Source organism: Bidens hawaiensis, unplaced genomic scaffold (assembly GCF_021521415.1).
Source record: "Bidens hawaiensis isolate Kalapana, Puna unplaced genomic scaffold, B.hawaiensis_p1.1 tig00016848_1, whole genome shotgun sequence".
NCBI classification, from domain to species: Eukaryota; Viridiplantae; Streptophyta; class Magnoliopsida; order Asterales; family Asteraceae; genus Bidens; species Bidens hawaiensis.
The window spans coordinates 1-19,139 of record NW_027492555.1 but is presented as its reverse complement, the minus strand read 5'-3'; the positions used below and the strand labels follow the sequence as shown (position 1 = coordinate 19,139).

At 37.6% G+C, this 19,139-nt stretch overlaps 1 pseudogene; it reads right to left on the bottom strand.

Moving 5' to 3' along the window:
- Positions 1-375: 375 nt before the first annotated feature.
- LOC143552324 (geraniol 8-hydroxylase-like) lies at positions 376-2,316 on the bottom strand (annotated as a pseudogene).
- Between the last annotated feature and the right edge of the window lie 16,823 nt (positions 2,317-19,139).

Sequence of the window (19,139 nt, the reverse complement as noted above, 5' to 3'; positions counted from 1 at the left end):
AAAGGTTTAGTACCAACGTATCCACCAACAAACCATGCTAACATATTTTCCAAAACTTTTTTTACATGTAATCAGTAGGAACGTGTATTAGAAGATGGAGGGATAGCCGTTAGACGCATCTGATGACTCATTTTGGTTTTATATGTTAAAGATGTAAATTAACGTTTTGCTACTTTCAACTGTTGTAAAGTACTATCGGGTATTTAATTCCAGAGTTAAGCAATACTTTAATGTAAAAATACATTCGTTGCGCAACAAACTTCGATACATTACAAAACATGTATAGCATAAATAACACGCCTAGGCCGTGTGACATCGCAAGTCTTATTCATTATAGCATAAATAAGTTTTTCTTTGACAATTTTAACAGAAAATTTATCTGAGGGGTATAGGTGTAGCAACAAGTTCTGTTGAAAGTTCAAATTTTCCATTTGCATCCACTTTATGATGAAGATCCCAATCAAAATGATACACAAATGATGCCACCATTAAAGTCACCATCCTGTGAGCCAAAGGTGTTCCGGGACACATCCTTCTACCTGATACAAATGGTATAAATTCAAAATGTTGACCCTTATAATCAACCTTATTTCCCTAAAACCTTTCTGGCATGAACATTAATGGGTTTTCCCAGTATCTAGGGTCTCGTGCCACCGCCCATGCATTCACAAGAATTTGTGTGTTTTTTGGTATAATATAGTTCGCGAGTTTAACTTCTTTCATAGTCTTGTGAGGTGCCAATAAGGGAATCGGTGGATGAAGCCGCATTGTTTCCTTGATGACAGCATGTAAATACGGCAAGTCGAGAATTTTTGCTTCTTTCACTTTTCCGTCTTCTCCCACGGTTTCGCTAACTTCTTTGCGAACTCTAGATAATACTTGAGGGTTAAACAACATTTCAGCCATTGCCCATGTTGCTGTACTTGGAGATGTGTCTGCTCCAGCAAGAAACATATCCTGTAATATGTTGAAAATAATGAGAACCAAGAGCACCGCATATCACAATTTATAATTAGTGTATAAACTATGATCACAAGTAACAAAACAGAAAAAAAATGTGCGGTTATATAATCGTATTGTGTACCATATTTAAAGCAATACATAAGGCTACCCGCAATGGAGCGATTAAAAGGGGCGACAGGGGGCGCAACCAGGGCGACTAGTTTTTGTCGCCAGTCATGCTTGTTTTTATTATTATTATTATTATTATTATTATTATTATTATCATAATACTTTGTGTATGTGATATATATACATATATATATAGGGTGACCTAAAACAAAAACTCATCATTTTCTGACTGAGAGCTACATGGCGCAAGTCGTCCCATTTTATGGCTCATTCACTATACATAGCCTAATAATACATTATACAGTTCTCAAGTTCTAAACAGACATATCGATCCACAATTAAAGAAAAGCGAAGACGTACCACAATTAAAGACTTGACATGTACGAGACTAAACATGTCTTCGTTTTCTCGACTATAGTCGAGCAAAGAATCAAGCATATCACCACACCTCAACATCTTCAACTCTATCTTTAAGTCTCTCACTTAAAAAACCTTGTACAACTTCATCAAACAAATGGTAAGCCGCCTTCATGCGACGTCGTAGGTTCTTCGGATCAAACAGTTTCAACACAGGAAACATATCGGCTATATTAAACTTCCCATGTGTCTTTTTAATCGTATCCATAGCCACCTTAAACTTTTCAACACTTTCTAAGTCATCATAACTAATCACATTTTGTGAAAAAAATGTGTTGGACAGTTGGTTAAGTGAAATCGAAAACAACAACTTTCCAACCTCCACAACCGTTTGTTTCTTGCCAGACTTTCTTATGAGCTCCAAAGCCGCCTCCACCACGTTGTGGCGAATGTCCATAACTTCGTTAAGTTTTTTTTGGTTGGTGAGAAAATTTTTAAGTGCTTTTCTAATAGCACGCCATGTTTTGTCTGGTGGCATCCATAGGATGCCTGCTTCAGGGTGGTCCAACATAGTGGCAACATCGGGCATAGTCCTGCCCGAGCACACGCCGTCACTGCGTTGGAGGACTTCTCTTGCGGCGTCTGGTGTGGATGCGATCACAGTTGTGATGGATCCTAGTTTTATGGTCATGAACGGACCGTGTTTTTGTGAGAGCTTGGCTAGGGATTCACGGGGTTTTGGTCCAAGTTCAAGGAGGTTTCCGATTATGGGGAAGCCGAGCGGGCCTGGAGGGAGTTTTCGACTCCGGTAAAGGTCGAGGAGATGGAGGAATAAGAAGAAGAAGAAAACAATGGAGATGAGAATCACAAGTAAAGGCTCCATCGTTGTGCATGTTATGTGTAAATACTTACTAAATATATAGTATAAAATAGTCACGTGATATTCTTTAAAGTTATTAAAATCAACGTAATCAATAAGGCCATGAGGTATACTCTAACCCATACATAGGTTAAAGTGACATGACACTTTAAAGATGAATTAAACCACTCCCTACTAGTATTAAGTGTGTTAAAATGACTCATGGGTTATGCTTTTAACAGGTTAAAAGAAACAATATGCATTAATTATATATTAATTACCAATTGATTTGTTATATTAATTATGTGTTAAATGGGGGGTTAAACAATTTCTTTTGAATGACATAGAGTGAAAGAGAAAAAAATGAGTGATGTGAAGCTTATGTGAAATTAAGATGAGTTAGAGTATACCCCATGACCTAATGGTCATTGGTCAAGGAAGAACATTTACTAGTTATTACTTATTAGTACAAAATACTATTTCCATTTTTAGCACGCGTATTTTGTGTATATTTACTTATTTAGGAGTATTATTAATAAAGCCTAGATCTTAAATGTAAACTAATTTTTAATCGGGCTTTTGGATAAGACGCGGGGTAGTCGAATTTGTTTATGTACCCTTTGCGTTGTGGTTATGTATTACTATAGGTTTGGTCGATAAACATATAAAATATTAAAATATAAAAAACAACATTTGTTCAGTCGGTAATACCTGAATCACCGAGCGTTGCGACTGTGAGTCGGTGAAACTCGGGAGTTGGTAAAACCTAAGTGTTGCCGGTTCCCAACGTTGCGACGGCAAGTCGATGTGAATTCGGTCAATTTCAGTTACGGTCGTTACGATTTCGAAAGTAAACAAAATGGTCGATAAACCCAGACGTTAATAAAATCTAATGTTGTCTGTATCGGGCGTTTCAATAGCGAGTCGAGATGAATAACAGATTAATTATCATATTTGAAAAAAAAAACAAAAAACAAAATAATGTAGACCAATTTGGTGCAGCCACTTGGCCCAATAAGGGCTTAGCGGTACCAAAGTTGTCAATTATATGTATGTACAATGTCAATGAAGGTTTTGATATGATGACATTTAATTTTTTGGGTTTCAACCAACATCGGTAATTGGGTCGGGTCGAGTCAAAACAGATCAAGCTAAAAAAGGGTTGTTAATTTTCGTTTGGAATGGGTCCGGGTTCTAGCAAGACCGGGTCATAGTGTGTCCTGGTTGGAATGGGTTTCGGGTCAAAACGGATTATATATACTTTTTTCACTCCTAAAACATACATAATTTGATATATATAAAGCAAATGGAAAATAGACAATTCCTTGCGACATGTGAATTACAACAACTAGCATAACAAATATAAATGTCATTTCTCCTTGATACAAAATTTGGTCAAGTTACTACGACTACATATGATTATACTATGAGGATGATAATTAGATACCAACCCCATTAAGCAATAATCACATAGCATTTAGCAACTAATTAAGGAATATCACAACTACTCAATTAATAGAATTATGTTTTTAGTATATATGTACAAATAATAATAAGTTTGGGTTTCATACGCATAAAGCCCCCAAAACAAAAATAAGAAAAAATAACTGTTGAATACATTAATGTCTGGTTTAATGCGGCCTACAACATAAAAGACTTGTCTATCCTTTTTAATTAAAAATATGTCATAAATATTTGTTTTTAGTTACAACTATGTCATTTATATAATAAACCCCACTTGTTTTATATGAAATGTAACAACATATATTACATAAATTTTTAAAAAAATAATATTACATAATATTTTCACGGGTTTTCTCAACTCAAATAAGTTTTCATTCTATATTTGCCCACATGGTTGGTTTGTGGATCCAGCCAAACCCAATGTACAAGCATGGTGGACTGGGGACTCAAGTTTCTTAAAGAACTAGCTGAATTTGTCACATTAGTCCCCTTATTGGTGCTACTCAATTAAATGGTCATGTTGAGTCATATTTATTAAGTGTACTTCAAAGTTTGAATAACCGAGTTTAATTGAAATAGAGTTAGCCTATTTTTATTTTAATTAACTTAAATATTAAAAATTAAATACATCAACATAAAATCTAGAGATGATCGGATGGGCCAGTCAATGATCCAAATTATTGTTAAAAAAATCTAATTTAAAATCTTCTTTAGTGGAGATCCATGTTCAAACTTGAGTAAGGTGATATAGTAACAAGGTGATATAGTTAAAAACAGTGTGTGTCTAGCTTTTTTTTTTTAAATCTAATATGCAATATTTAAACTATTAAATATAATGAAGTCTTATTGCCTTCTAGTTTTCAGTCTAAAATTGTTCATAATGATAAACAAAATTGAAACTGGCCAACCGAAAGTGAAATGAAAACAACTTCAAAATCAAAAACTGATGACAAGTTTAGACGGTTTCAGGGTTTTAAACCAACTGTAAACACCACTAATGCATGGTTAATGGTTTTAAGTAGATTTCAGGTGACTGGGACAAACCAATTTAGGCCGGATTTGTTTACAATGCCCAGTCAAATTATGAAGCTAATCAAAAATTAAAACTAACTTAAATTAATAGATATATAAATTATTTTCTCTCTTAAAACTGTAAAGGCAAAAGTTGAAAATAGATGAGTAATTTTGACCTAAAACCTTTAAATTTGGCCGTTTGAATTTCCCTTAAAATTTATATGGGTTGATTTATGTAAGATATTTTAACTAAATTCCACCTTGTTATTTCGGGTTTAAGCGGGTTGACAAATTTAATAAAGCTAAATCAATGAATTATTACTAAAAGAAAGCAAATGTGATGAAATTTAAATGAAATCTCAAATCATGAAACTGAGTTAACAATTTTATCCTACAAACTAAAGTTCTATAACACATGATAAATATATTTAAATTTCTGTCTCGAGAAATGTTAGAACTAATTATTTCTAAATTAATTGATTTGCAAGATTACCTATCTTTGGTCAAATTGTTGTATCATTTTATCTTTGGTTATATTCTTTAAAGAACAAGGTGCCCGATCTCAATGTCTTATAATGTGTCAACATCTATCTTTAATCACGCCTTCTAATCGCAGTGTCATATAATTACCCATCATTTACATGTTAAACAACATTATGTTTATGTAATTAAGTAGTTTGGTTAATCAAGTTGAATTATACACAATACTATCGAACCCAAACTTTGGAGTAATTGTTCATTTCTTGTCTTGGCGGGGCGTGACATTGATAAGTAACAGATTAAATTTACTTTATGTAAATTTCTTCATTTTGAAAATTTTGTTTAATTCCTTCAAATTAATTAATTTCAAGTTCTAACCCATATTCCAATCAAACATCTTAAATGAAATTAAAATTCTTGTTTCAACAACTTTACAAAGAAACATATTAAGAAATAAAAACTGCAATTTAGTTATGTTAAATTTTACTAAATTCCATAAACTAAACGAGTACTTAATGTTTTACATTTAAAAGAATAAACTAGGGTTAAGTTCATGTGCAAACTGAATTAACGTATGAAGCAAAATACTAAAACGTGCAATGGCGTTTTCACAATTATGTGAATATTGTTATTACGCCAAATCATAATTCAGCTAGCGTAATAATTATTACACTATAGGTTACCAATTGCGACTAGTATAACAATGATTACGTTATGGTTTTAAAACTGTAAAGTAATAATCATTGCACTAGTTGTAAAACTATAGTGTGACTATTCTTACGCTAGCCACAAGCAACAAGCCACTGACATACAATGAAAATGAAAGAAACTAACAAAAAACAACAAATTACAAGTAGTTGGAAAGCCACCAATTCACCCACACCAAGCTAGCATGTTTGCTTCTAGATTTCATCCCGAATTCGTCTTTATGTCACCAATCAACTTCGTCACTGAGCATTATGTGTTCTTGTAGATCTTCGCGTTTAGAGCTTTCTAAATTAACCAAAAATGAGATCATAAATATAGCCCTGATTAACAGCTCGAATCCTTTTATACGTTTTGTTTTCTTTTTCTGGGGAATTCTCCAATTTCTTGTATCTATCCAAAATTATCATCATTTGGAAGTATCACCCAAATAATGGTGCGAGTGTAACAACAATTCACCAAAAGATGATCCGAGAGGGGTGTTTGGAAATGCTTATTCTCATTAACTTATAACTTACGCACTTTTTGAAAATATAAAAGTTGTTTAAAATTGCTTATGTTGTAAGAGGATAAGTTAATAAGTCACAATATTATGACTTATTAACTTTTTGGAAACGTTACAAGGAATAAGGAATCCTAAACACCCACAGGTTTCGAAAAAACTCTATAAATGGCCATAGGTTACGCCATCCATAATAAAATCCATATTATTACGATAGTTAATAATATTATGGTTGCAAACGAGCTAAGCTACTCACGAGCTACTCGAGATCGGCTTGAGGCCGAGGCCGAACTTGAGCATAAAAGTAAGCTCATTTAATAAACAAGCCTGAGCCCAAGCTTCACTTATCAAGCTCAAGCAGGTTCACGAGCCTAAACGAGCATGTCACTTATATATTATTTATGACACACACGTATATAGTAATTAATAAATAAATAAAAAACAAAATAGTATATATTATATTATATATAAAATTTATAAAATTATAATTGAAAAAAGAAATATAAAAATAATTAAACATGATAAATTAACGCAAATTAAACATGATCAATGGCAAACATAACTAAGTATACACACATACGTATAATTTAAACAAGAACTTTGATGTTTATATTTATGTAAATATATAACTATTTTCGTATTTTTTAAAATTTAAACGAACATAAACAACTGTAAACAAACGAATATAAATGAACAAACATAAAAAGACGTTCATGAACATAAATGAATGAAAAAAAATGTTTGCCCGTTTAGTTAAAAGTCATAGGGTTGGCGCCTAGTGAATCACCTAAAGGTCCCTGGTTCAAGTTCTACGAAGTAAAAGCATTTGCCATTTAAACAAAAATTGAACACAATTATTTTCTTCAAGTTCATTCATTAACAAACTTTTCGCTAAACAGTTTATGAGCGTTTAATTCATTTACGAGCCTTTACTCTAATTATGTCCCATGCCCCCAAAAGAATTCTCATGTCATGTCTCAGCAGTTGTCTAAATCAATCACATCACAACCAGTCTCAACTGAAAGTTAAAACCGTTGTTTATTCTTCTTCTATTCCCTTGATTTCTCTTTTGCAGCCCAACCGAGAAATGAGCCCACCTAACTAAAGTCATTAGTTTGGCCCGATAAGAAGCCCACTTTCCGTATTAGATGTTTCATGCTAAAGTTCAAGAAGAAAAACAAAAACTAGGTTAAAATTGAATCCGGTTCTTAACCCGAACGGAACCCAATTTGAAAAACTCGAAATATTTTTTTTCTAATTTAATTCATTTTTCAACAAAGTTCAGACATATATTTCATTGTTTTAGCCATCACAATTTTTACAAACTTGTTTTGAAACAAGCCTAATAGCCAAGTAATATGACAAACAGATGTAAGAAGAAAGATGGGGATTTTATTCATTCGGTATATAATACATGAGATACAATGGGATATTTATAGGATATGAAAACTTTGAGAAGAAGCTAATCTATATTAGGAGTTGATAACCATAATATCAATATATTTATAACACTCCCCCTTGGTTATCAACTTAATACGCTTGGAAATGCTGCCTCATTAAAAACCTTGCTAGGAAAACCCAGTGGGAAAAAACCAGAGCTAAGGGAAAAAGAGTGCAACGCGTATTCTCTCCCCCTGATTTATATATCCGTTAAAATGGTAAATATCGATCTTCTGTGAAAGTTACCCAAAAATTTTGTAGTCAATCATTTGCGTCTTCGTCCCTTGACATTTGAATCCTTAAGTTGAATAATGTTGTATGATCTTCACGTGAAAACTCCTATTGTTTCATCGGTAAACACTATGATCCTGTTGTGTTTCTCTGCATCAACAAGACTAACCAAACTTGTTTTGATGGGTTAGTGAATTATAAACACATACCTTTCATACCTGAAATATATGTTTTAACTCATTCTGATGTCTCCTAGCAGGGCACATGTCGATAAATATAAATAAATAAAATAATAATCATATATAGCTAACAGGACAACATAATGCACATACTCATTTAATTATGGTATTTCCGAACCAATAACATTTCATATTCAAATAGACAATAATATAGAGTCACTGTTAGACATCCTTTAACATGCTAAATATGATTAAACTTGTCCATGGTAAAATGTCTCAACATTTTCTAGATGCACTTTGATGGATTTATAAGCATATAATTACACATCTACTCGAACTATAAGTCGAACAATAATCACACTATGTCAAGGTCTTTCAAAAAGAATTTTCTCTTTAAAAGCTCATAAGTTTCTCTCGGTGATGTGTACATCATCACTATAAACTATAATTATAATGAACTTTTAAAAGTGAAATTTTGATAAAAGTATGGCTAATTATATCCAACTTATCTCCCTCTTTATCAAAATATCTCTTGATTTGTACCAAGCTCAATTCAAATAGTTTAGTCCATACGTAATAAGCATAAATCCATGCTTTGCCAATCCTATATCATGGACTTCTTTTCAACTTGACAAATTATGCATACACATTCACTTTTTCAAGATTTTTGTTGCATAAACTTGCTTATTAAAACATCATTTTGTATCACATATCAAAAATCCATATTCTACAATTTCTTTGTTTATTGATATATTGTAATCATCATATACATTTTATTCTATGTGTATGCTTATTGATACACAAGAATTCCATCATTAAGATGCATCAATTAACCTTTCAAATATTCAACTACCTCAGAAAACTCTTCATGAGTCCCATTTATGTTCAGCATATTCAATAACCGTAACATATTCAAATATGACTCTATACAAAAAAAATCATTGTGTTCTCGAGAACTTACTTTACATGATTTGTTAATTCAAATCCTTCAAAAACTTTCTTGTAAACTTTCAGTATCAACTGAATAGCAGTATTTATTGGACGCATATCAATTCTCTCTTTATATTACCAGACTGTTTAGTTATCAGAAAGTCATTGCTTCCACCATCGAAGAATATGTCTCCTCATAACTAATCATGGGTCTTTGCAAAAATTCTTGTGCCATCAATTTGCTTTATATCACTTGATGAATTTTCATAACTCATATACAATACCTATTTGTATCTAACACATTTTACAACTTTAGTTATACGGACTGCTGGTCCAACAAACTTTCCGTTATTTAGAGAATTCAACTCTGCCATGTTTACGTCTTTCCACTTTGGCCAATCATTTTATATAGGCAGATTTAAAATCTTGATCCTCATCATCATCATTTCAAGCGCTAATTATATTTATAAAAGTATAGCGACGTCGACTTTATTTCGATTCCATATATCTTTGTAGACATGATACAATATAATTTATTGAGAGCTCTTTGTTTTCGGGTACCTAAGGTTCTTCAAGAACCATCATGTCTAATCTCTTTCAAGAGACCTTTTACTGCACCTCGACTTGACCATCTTCATTACTTGCTCCAATTTTCGAGGAAATTTTACCTTTGGAACCGATTGGTCTACCATGTTACACGCGTGTATTAGACACATTATCAATATGCTTTTGTCCTTCTTAGACAACTTTAATTGGAGCATTAGCAGTTGGTATATGTGTCTTAGATAGACACTTTCTTTTAGTCAATGAATCGTCTGGTAATTGATTCATTAATCTTTATACATGAATTATCCTTTAAACTTTTAGTTCATAGAGGATCAATGATAATTCATTTCAACTAAATTCATTTTCCAACTGCTTTATTTCTCCCCCTAATGTTGGGAATGTTGATTCACTGAAGTGAAAACTAATGAGCTATAAACAAATTAACGGCTCTAAGTATATAATCATAGATATCGACATAAATTCCCAACTTCCTTTGTGACCTCATCTTTGTGTCTTGTGGTGGATTATATTCAGTATATAACACACACGGATTATTAGATGAGAAATACTTGGTTACTGACCAAAAACCAATTACAATGGGGAGGAAGTATCATGACTTGTTGTCTTGATGTGAATTAGTATTTAAGACATGTAAAATCATATGTACTCAAATACAAACCTGAATTGTTGCTCTTATGATCACTTGCTTTGAAATTAATTCTAGACGTTCAATAATTGTCTTAACAAAAGCAACTTATGTGTGAACATAATCTATATGAAGTTCAACAGTTATTCCAATAATTATTAATAACTTGGAAATTGAATTCATTATTATAACCTATAATAAATATGTCAATCTGGAAAATGTGCTTGCTAACTTATTAGCTAAGCTATAAATCACGCATACTTGAAGTTGCGAATTTGATAACCATTTAGACGATGCATCGATTTTCAAAACACTAAATGATATCATGTTAGGATATGTGTATCCTTTTCTTAATTCCATAACATCTAGGGTTTCTCACCCTCCTTCAATTGGTAAATAAATAATTCCCCTTAAAAACAATATTACATGTATAATTATTAGGAAGAATCTTTTGGTTCTTCAATAAATTTCACATCATTGACTCGGTGTGGTCTAATCGGTCATGCCCTTAGATAATCATGATTCATAAACTTCAGGTTTATGATCGTATATGTATTATGCCTCTTTAATGCAAAACTATAAATATGAGATATCATTGTATTATCGTTTAAAGCGATCATGTTATCTCACTTTGGTACTTCCACATTTTGATCTCATATATGATCAATCACTTTGCCACATGTGGTGGTCTTTCTCATTATTAGCAAGGCCATAATTGTGACATCTGCCCTGATCCGACCCGACCCAGGTACCCGTTTCTCTGACCCGATCTCTTTCTTTTATGATTTAATATTTATTTATTTATACTTATATTTTACTTTTAATAATAATAATATGTTTTCCTTCCCGCCTCTATCTCTCTCTTTCTTTCCGCCATCCCGTCCCTCTCCTTCTCTCTTTCCGCCTTCTTTTCCCTCTTGTCGCCGTCCCGCCCTTAAGCCTTGTTTCCCTCTTTTTCTTCTAACTCTTTTGTTCCTTCCCGCCTAAGGTTGTCTGCGCAGACCCCTTGCAAGGAAGCCTGCGTGAAGACCACCTGTTTCAGCGATACGCGAGATGAACTCTTCTCGCAGCGCGCTAAGAATTGTAATTCTTCTCGCAGCGCGCAAAGAATGGTAGTTCTTCCCGCGACGCGCTAAGGATTTGTAGCTCTTCTCGCAGCGCGCTAAGAATCGTCGTTCATCCCTCGACGCGCGAAGAATTATAGTCCTTCCCGCGGCGCGCTAGGAATTTTAGTTCCTCCAAAGGCGCGCTAAGAAATGTGATTCTTCCCGCGGCGCGCTTAGAAATGTAGTTCTTTCCGCGACGCGTTAAGGTTGTTTCTGTCTGCCTTCGCGCTCGCGCTCTCTTGACCTTCTGTGTCTGCCTTCGCGCCTTAGCCTTCTCGCGCTAAACCCTTTGAGTTTTCTTCTGTTGAATCTAGCCGTTTGCTTTTGTGTTGTCTTATCTTTTGAGCTGTTGACCTAATCTGCTTTATGTCTGAAAAGCCACTTTTGGCGCAGCATGCGCACCAACCCCATTGGTTGGCAGAAAAAGTGACTGACATTATCTTTTGAGATCTGCTTTTTCCATGCTTGACCAGAACCTTTATCTGACCCGCCCATGCCTTTTTACTGTTCCCTGTCAGCTTTTCCTTTGCCCCCCTGCAGCTGCCATATCTTTCCATATCTTTTGCTTTTGTTTTCTTATGCTTTTTGATATCTCTTGCTTTTGGATATCTTTTGTTATCTTTTGTTTTGTCTTGTTCTGTTTGTCTTGAGATCCTTTCCCCTTTTTCTAGGGATTATGTCTCCTAGGGTTTCTCTATAAATAATAGTAATATTTTCATAACACTACACACACAAAACACTTAATCTCTCCTGTTCTCTTGCCCCTTGCTCTCTCTGCCGTCTTCCTCTCTGCCTCCGTCTTCCTCCCTGTTCTGCCCTGCTTTTCCGGTAATATATATATATATATATATTATATATAATAATTTACTTATTAATTATGCTAACTTATGATCAAGACTTAAATCAATTCGTTAAAACAATAATCTTATTTATAGGTTAACTTGTGCTTGTTTAAAGTTGGTTCTTGCTTTATCTTTCACCGCATCGTTTATCAAGTGAGTAATCTCGTACCTAATCCCTTTTTATTTTTAATGTTTTGGGATGTTCATGTGTTCGTACAAACTTGAGTCTTAAACTTGTTTATGAACTTTAGTCGCGCAGTATCCCATGTGTTGAGGACGTTTACTTGGTTGTTTATTTGTATGTGTGTATCATTAACCGCTTTGTTCGGCCTATTCCGAAGTTTTCATGGATCCATTAGATGAACACGGGAGACCTATCGTTTACGGTTTTCTTTGTTTACACTTGCACAGATGTTTTCTCGTTTTTGTGCTCAATTGGGAGCACGGATTGAACTATGAACTATGAGCTATGATCTATTTAGGCTTGATCACAATCTGATTGCACCCTTGTTAAACACCAGACATACACGTGTTGCGCGCAGATTTATTGTTATCTATGTATTGTATTAAACTTGATTTCTCACCAACACGCAAGTGTTTGACGTTTATTTTAACACATGTTCAGGTTTGCAGTAGCTGTTTTGGAGCTTGTGGACACGTAGGAAGTTTTCTTTATTTTGGACCTAGATTAAAATGTATCAAGACAAGTTATTGTTGTTCGAATATTTTGCCTTATAATATATTGATTTATGTTGATTTATGTTATCTTGTGTTTACCCTGCGCGTGCGCGAATGAATGTATTTATTAAATATTGACACCCAATAGTGTCACGAGTAATGAAACAATATGTGGCGCCCCGATGTATAATCCGCCTTTGGTCGGGGTGTTACAGATTGGTATCAGAGCTCGTTGACTTTAGGATAGGTGGTTAGACGTAACGGCCTAGAATACCTAAGAGTCCCTTCTCGCGCATGAGAGAAATCTCATGTTTGCGCGCTTATTGTTAATTACTCGTTATTTATGAATATGCTCGCACCTGCGCAATATATGATTTTATGTTTTATTTCGCGATATTTCGATTTTTGTTGAATTTCGATTTTTATTGATTTTACTTACATATTCGTTTGTTGGATTTGAAAATCCGAAAAGTCATGGTGATACATGAATAGTTGATTTTCAATTTCCATTTATGATTATGTTCTGAGGTTGGAGACTTGAAAAGTCATGGTGATACATGAATTGTCAACCTCCAATACTCATTTTCTTGTACATTTTATATTGAAGATTGAAAAGTCATGGTGATACATGAATCGTCAATCTCCAATACTCGTTTGCTCGTATATTTTAAATTGGGAATTCGGAAAGTCATGGTGATACATGAATTGTCGATTCTTGATTCGAATTTGTTACCTTTATTAAGTCTGCATTTAGGGTCATTCATTTTACTTTAACTTTTGACAGTAACTGACTCCGCGAAACCAAGCTTTATAAGATTAAAACTTTGCGCTAAAATCAAGATATTAACTAAAATTAAAATTTTTATAGAATGCCTCCGCTATCTCGCCGATTTCAGAGAAGAGAAGCCTCGCGCATGCGTAGACAGCAACGTTCCCAGGAAATGGCCGCCGCGATAGCCCAAGCCTTGAGCCAAAAGTCCTTTAACGCGGGTAACCCTCCAAAGTTCACAGGTCTTGAAGGAGCCACCGTGATGCTCCAATGGCTCGAAAAGATTGAAAACACTTTCCTCCACACCCAATGCCCCTCAGACAGACGAACCCTATATGCCTCCAGTGTCCTGGAATCCAGAGCGCTTACATGGTGGAATGGAGTAGCCCATGCGCGTGGCGCAGAAGCTGCTTCCAGCATACTCTGGGAGGAATTTAAGGATCTCGTGACGCGAGAATTCTGCCCTCCCAACGAAGTAAAGCGCCTGGAGGAAGAATTTTGGAACCTGAAGCAATACAGTGGAGAAGCGCGCGAGTACGCGACGCGCTTCCACGAGCTAAGCTTACTGGTCCCTCACCTTGTTACCCCTTCACGCCGAGCAATCGAGAAATTCCTTGGGGGTCTCCTCATGGAAATTCAAGATTCTGTATGGGCCAGAAACCCAGTAACCCTCCCTGACGCTATTGAGTTGGCCGCTGTGCTCAGCGACAACCATGTCAGAGCAGGAACCCTGTTCCTGCGGGGAACAGAGAAGACCAAACCCACCAAGACTGCCCCTGAACCAACAGAAACCAAACCAGAACCCTCAAACCGTAACAACCTCAAGCGCAGGCGCAAGGCCTATGCGCTTACCAACCCGCCCATTGCCCAGCAACCCATCTACCAACCTCCAGTTTACACTCCTAACCCTCTGTCAGCCTACCCAACTCCCCCTATAGTCCACAACTATGCCTTGACCAATTCAGCACTCCCTGCCCCGCCACCTAAGAAACCTTACACAGGAAATCAACCCTTTTGCCCAACCTGTAGACTTCACCACCCAACCCAAACCCCGTGTCGACAATGTAACCGATGTGGCCGCGTTGGTCACTCTGCCGAGTTCTGTAGAGTCCCTTCCGCCAACCCAATCGCGCCAACACCACCAGTCTACCCGCAGAACCCACAACCAACCTACCAAAACCCACGACCCAGATCGTGCTTTAACTGCGGTGATCCCAGTCATTTCCGGAACGCGTGCCCGAGACTACAAGTGCAAATCACACAGGCGAATCCGGTGAACCAGATTTCAAACCAAGTGACGCGTGGACGAGCTTTTAACATAACCGCGCACCAAGCGCAAGCGAATAATGACGTAGTTAATGGTACATTTTTGCTTAACGGATTTTATGCTTTTGTACTTTTTGATACTGGCGCCGATCGAAGTTTTATTTCTCGCGCGTTTGAACAGAAGCTTGCGCGACCACGCAACGATTTAAAAGAAGATTTTTCAGTTGAATTGGCTAACGGTGAAACTGTTTTAATTAACTCTGTGATTAAAGATTGTACGCTTAATCTTAACGAAAACGATTTTCTGATTGACCTCATCCCCATGCCTCTTGGAAGCTTTGATGTTATTATTGGTATGGACTGGCTGTCGAAGAATCGCGCCGAAGTTATTTGCGCCAAGAAATTGATTCGCATACCTCGAGAAAATGGTGATCTTCATATCTACGGCGAAAAACCCTCCAGTGGTCTTAAGCTTATGTCTTGCGCCGAAGCCCAAAGACTCATGCGGAAGAAGTGTATTGCATTTCTAGCCCATGTGGTTAAACCTGATGAAGAAAAGAAGCTTCGCGATATCCCTGTTGTGCGTGATTTCCCTGAAGTTTTTCCTGATGATCTTCCTGGTATCCCTCCCGCTCGTGAAGTCGAGTTTCGTATTGATCTTGTCCCTGGTGCTTCCCCCGTGGCTAAATCTCCTTATCGTCTTGCACCCGCTGAGATGCAAGAATTGGCCAGCCAACTTCAAGAGTTGACTGCTAAAGGATTCATTCGCCCTAGCTCTTCGCCCTGGGGTGCTCCGGTGTTTTTCGTTAAAAAGAAAGATGGATCGTTTCGCATGTGTATTGATTACCGCGAGTTGAACAAACTCACCATTAAAAACCGGTATCCCTTACCGCGTATTGACGACCTCTTTGATCAACTCCAAGGTGCCTCTTGTTTCTCGAAGATTGATCTCCGCTCTGGCTATCACCAGTTGCGCATCCGCGATGAAGATGTTCCGAAGACTGCTTTTCGAACTCGTTATGGCCATTTTGAATTTTTGGTCATGTCCTTCGGTTTGACCAACGCACCCGCCGTTTTCATGGATCTAATGAACCGGGTGTGTAGGCCTTTCTTGGATAAATTCGTGATTGTGTTTATCGATGATGTTCTGGTGTATTCTAAGACCAAGGCCGAGCATGAGCAACATCTCCGATTGGTATTGCAAAAGCTTAGAGCTGAGCAACTCTATGCTAAGCTTTCCAAGTGTGAATTCTGGTCTGATGAAGTACAGTTTCTTGGTCATGTTGTAAACAAGATGGGTATTCATGTCGACCCATCCAAAATTGAAGCAATCAAGAACTGGATTACGCCATCCTCTCCTTCCGAGATCCGTTCCTTTCTGGGCTTAGCTGGTTATTACCGGCGCTTCATTTCGAACTTCTCGAAGATCGCTTTGCCTTTAACAGCTCTAACGCACAAAGGTAAACCGTATATTTGGGGCTCGAAGCAAGAAGAAGCCTTTCTGATGCTCAAGCGTTTGTTGTGTGAAGCTCCTGTCCTTGCGCTACCTGAGGGTAATGATGATTTTGTCGTGTATTGCGATGCATCCAACCAAGGTCTCGGTTGTGTTCTTATGCAACGAGGCAAGGTTATCGCTTACGCATCAAGGCAACTCAAGGTTCATGAAAAGAATTATACGACTCACGACCTCGAACTTGGTGCAGTTGTATTTGCCTTAAAGATCTGGAGACACTACCTTTATGGTACTAAGTGTATCCTCTACACTGACCATAAAAGCCTTCAGCATATCTTTGATCAGAAGGAACTTAACATGAGGCAACGCCGATGGAACGAACTCATCAGCGATTACGATTGTGAGATCCGGTATCATCCTGGTAAGGCTAATGTGGTAGCCGATGCGCTCAGACCGAAAACCCTGCCAGCTTAACTGTATCTTGCCGCGCACCCCAGCTTCACTTCGCGCCGATTCAAAGCAACCTTGAATCGCGTATTCGTGACGCGCAGCGCGCATCCATCAGTAATGGTAACCTTCGAGCCGAGTTAGCGTGTGGCGCGGAAGCGCATTTTGTGCCCAATCTGAGTGGAATTTTCTGCTATCTCAATCGCATCTGGATTCCCTTTGATGAGAATCTTCGCGCTGATATCCTGAGTGAAGCGCACAAATCTCGGTATTCTATTCATCCTGGCGCTGATAAGATGTACAAGGATTTGCGCATTACTTATTGGTGGCCCGGTATGAAGAAGGATATTGCTGTGTTCGTAGCTAGATGCCTGACTTGTTCTAAAGTAAAAGCTGAACACCAACGCCCATCTGGTTTGCTCGAACAACCAGAAATTCCTACGTGGAAATGGGAATGTGTAGCGATGGACTTTATTACCAAGTTACCTTTGACAGCAAGCAAACATGATAGCATTTGGGTAATAGTGGATCGATTGACTAAGTCTGCTCACTTTCTGCCCATCTCGTGAAAACTACCGTGTTGAGCAACTCGCCGCAGCTTTATGTCAAGGAAATTGTCTGCCACCATGGTACTCCTTTGAGCATCATATCCGATCGCGATGGCCGTTTTATATCTCGCTTTTGGAAATCTCTCCAATCTGCGCTAGGAACTCGCTTGGACATGAGTACGGCATATCATCCCCAGACTGACGGTCAGTCTGAGCGAACTATTCAAACTCTTGAGGATATGCTCCGATCTAGTGTTCTTGATTTTGGAGGTAATTGGGATTCACACCTGCCTTTGATCGAGTTCTCTTATAATAACAGCTATCATTCCAGTATCGGTATGGCCCCATTTGAAGCACTTTACGGTCGTAAGTGCCGCTCCCCGATCTGTTGGAGCGAAGTGGGTGAAACTCAAATCACAGGACCCGAACTTGTTCAAGAGACAACCGATAAAATCGCCAAGATCCGTGATCATCTGCTGACTGCCAGAAGCCGACAGAAGAGTTACGCAGATCGTAGGCGAAAGCCTCTCGAATTTCAAGTTGGTGATCTTGTTCTCCCTCAAAAGTGTCGCCCTGGAAGGGTGTTGTCCGCTTTGGGAAGAAAGGTAAGCTTGCTCCTCGTTATGTTGGTCCATTCAAGATTCTCAGCGCGTGTGGGAAAAGTTTCCTACAGACTTGACCTGCCGCCCGCGCTCAGTAATGTGCATCCAACGTTCCATGTATCCAATATCAAGAAGTGTTTAGCTGACGAGAACCTTCACATTCCACTTGATGAAGTTCAAGTTGATGAATCTATGCATTTCGTTGAGAAGCCTGTTGAGATTATGGATCGCGAGGTTAAGCAAACCAAGCGCAGTCGTATCCCTATCGTGAAAGTTCGTTGGGAGTCCAAGAGCGGAGCCGAGTTTACATGGGAAAGGGAAGATCAAATGAAGATCAAGTACCCGCACCTGTTCTCTGCGCAACCTACTTCGAGATAAATTTCGGGACGAAATTTCTTAAAGTAGGGGAGACTGTGACATCTGCCCTGATCCGACCCGACCCAGGTACCCGTTTCTCTGACCCGATCTCTTTCTTTTATGATTTAATATTTATTTATTTATACTTATATTTTACTTTTAATAATAATAATATGTTTTCCTTCCCGCCTCTATCTCTCTCTTTCTTTCCGCCGTCCCGTCCCTCTCCTTCTCTCTTTCCGCCTTCTTTTCCCTCTTGTCGCCGTCCCGCCCTTAAGCCTTGTTTCCCTCTTTTTCTTCTAACTCTTTTGTTCCTTCCCGCCTAAGGTTGTCTGCGCAGACCCCTTGCAAGGAAGCCTGCGTGAAGACCACCTGTTTCAGCGATACGCGAGATGAACTCTTTCGCAGCGCGCTAAGAATTGTAATTCTTCTCGCAGCGCGCAAAGAACGGTAGTTCTTCCCGCGACGCGCTAAGGATTTGTAGCTCTTCTCTCAGCGCGCTAAGAATCGTAGTTCATCCCTCGACGCGCGAAGAATTATAGTCCTTCCCGCGGCGCGCTAGGAATTTTAGTTCCTCCCGCGGCGCGCTAAGAAATGTGATTCTTCCCGCGGCGCGCTTAGAAATGTAGTTCTTTCCGCGACGCGTT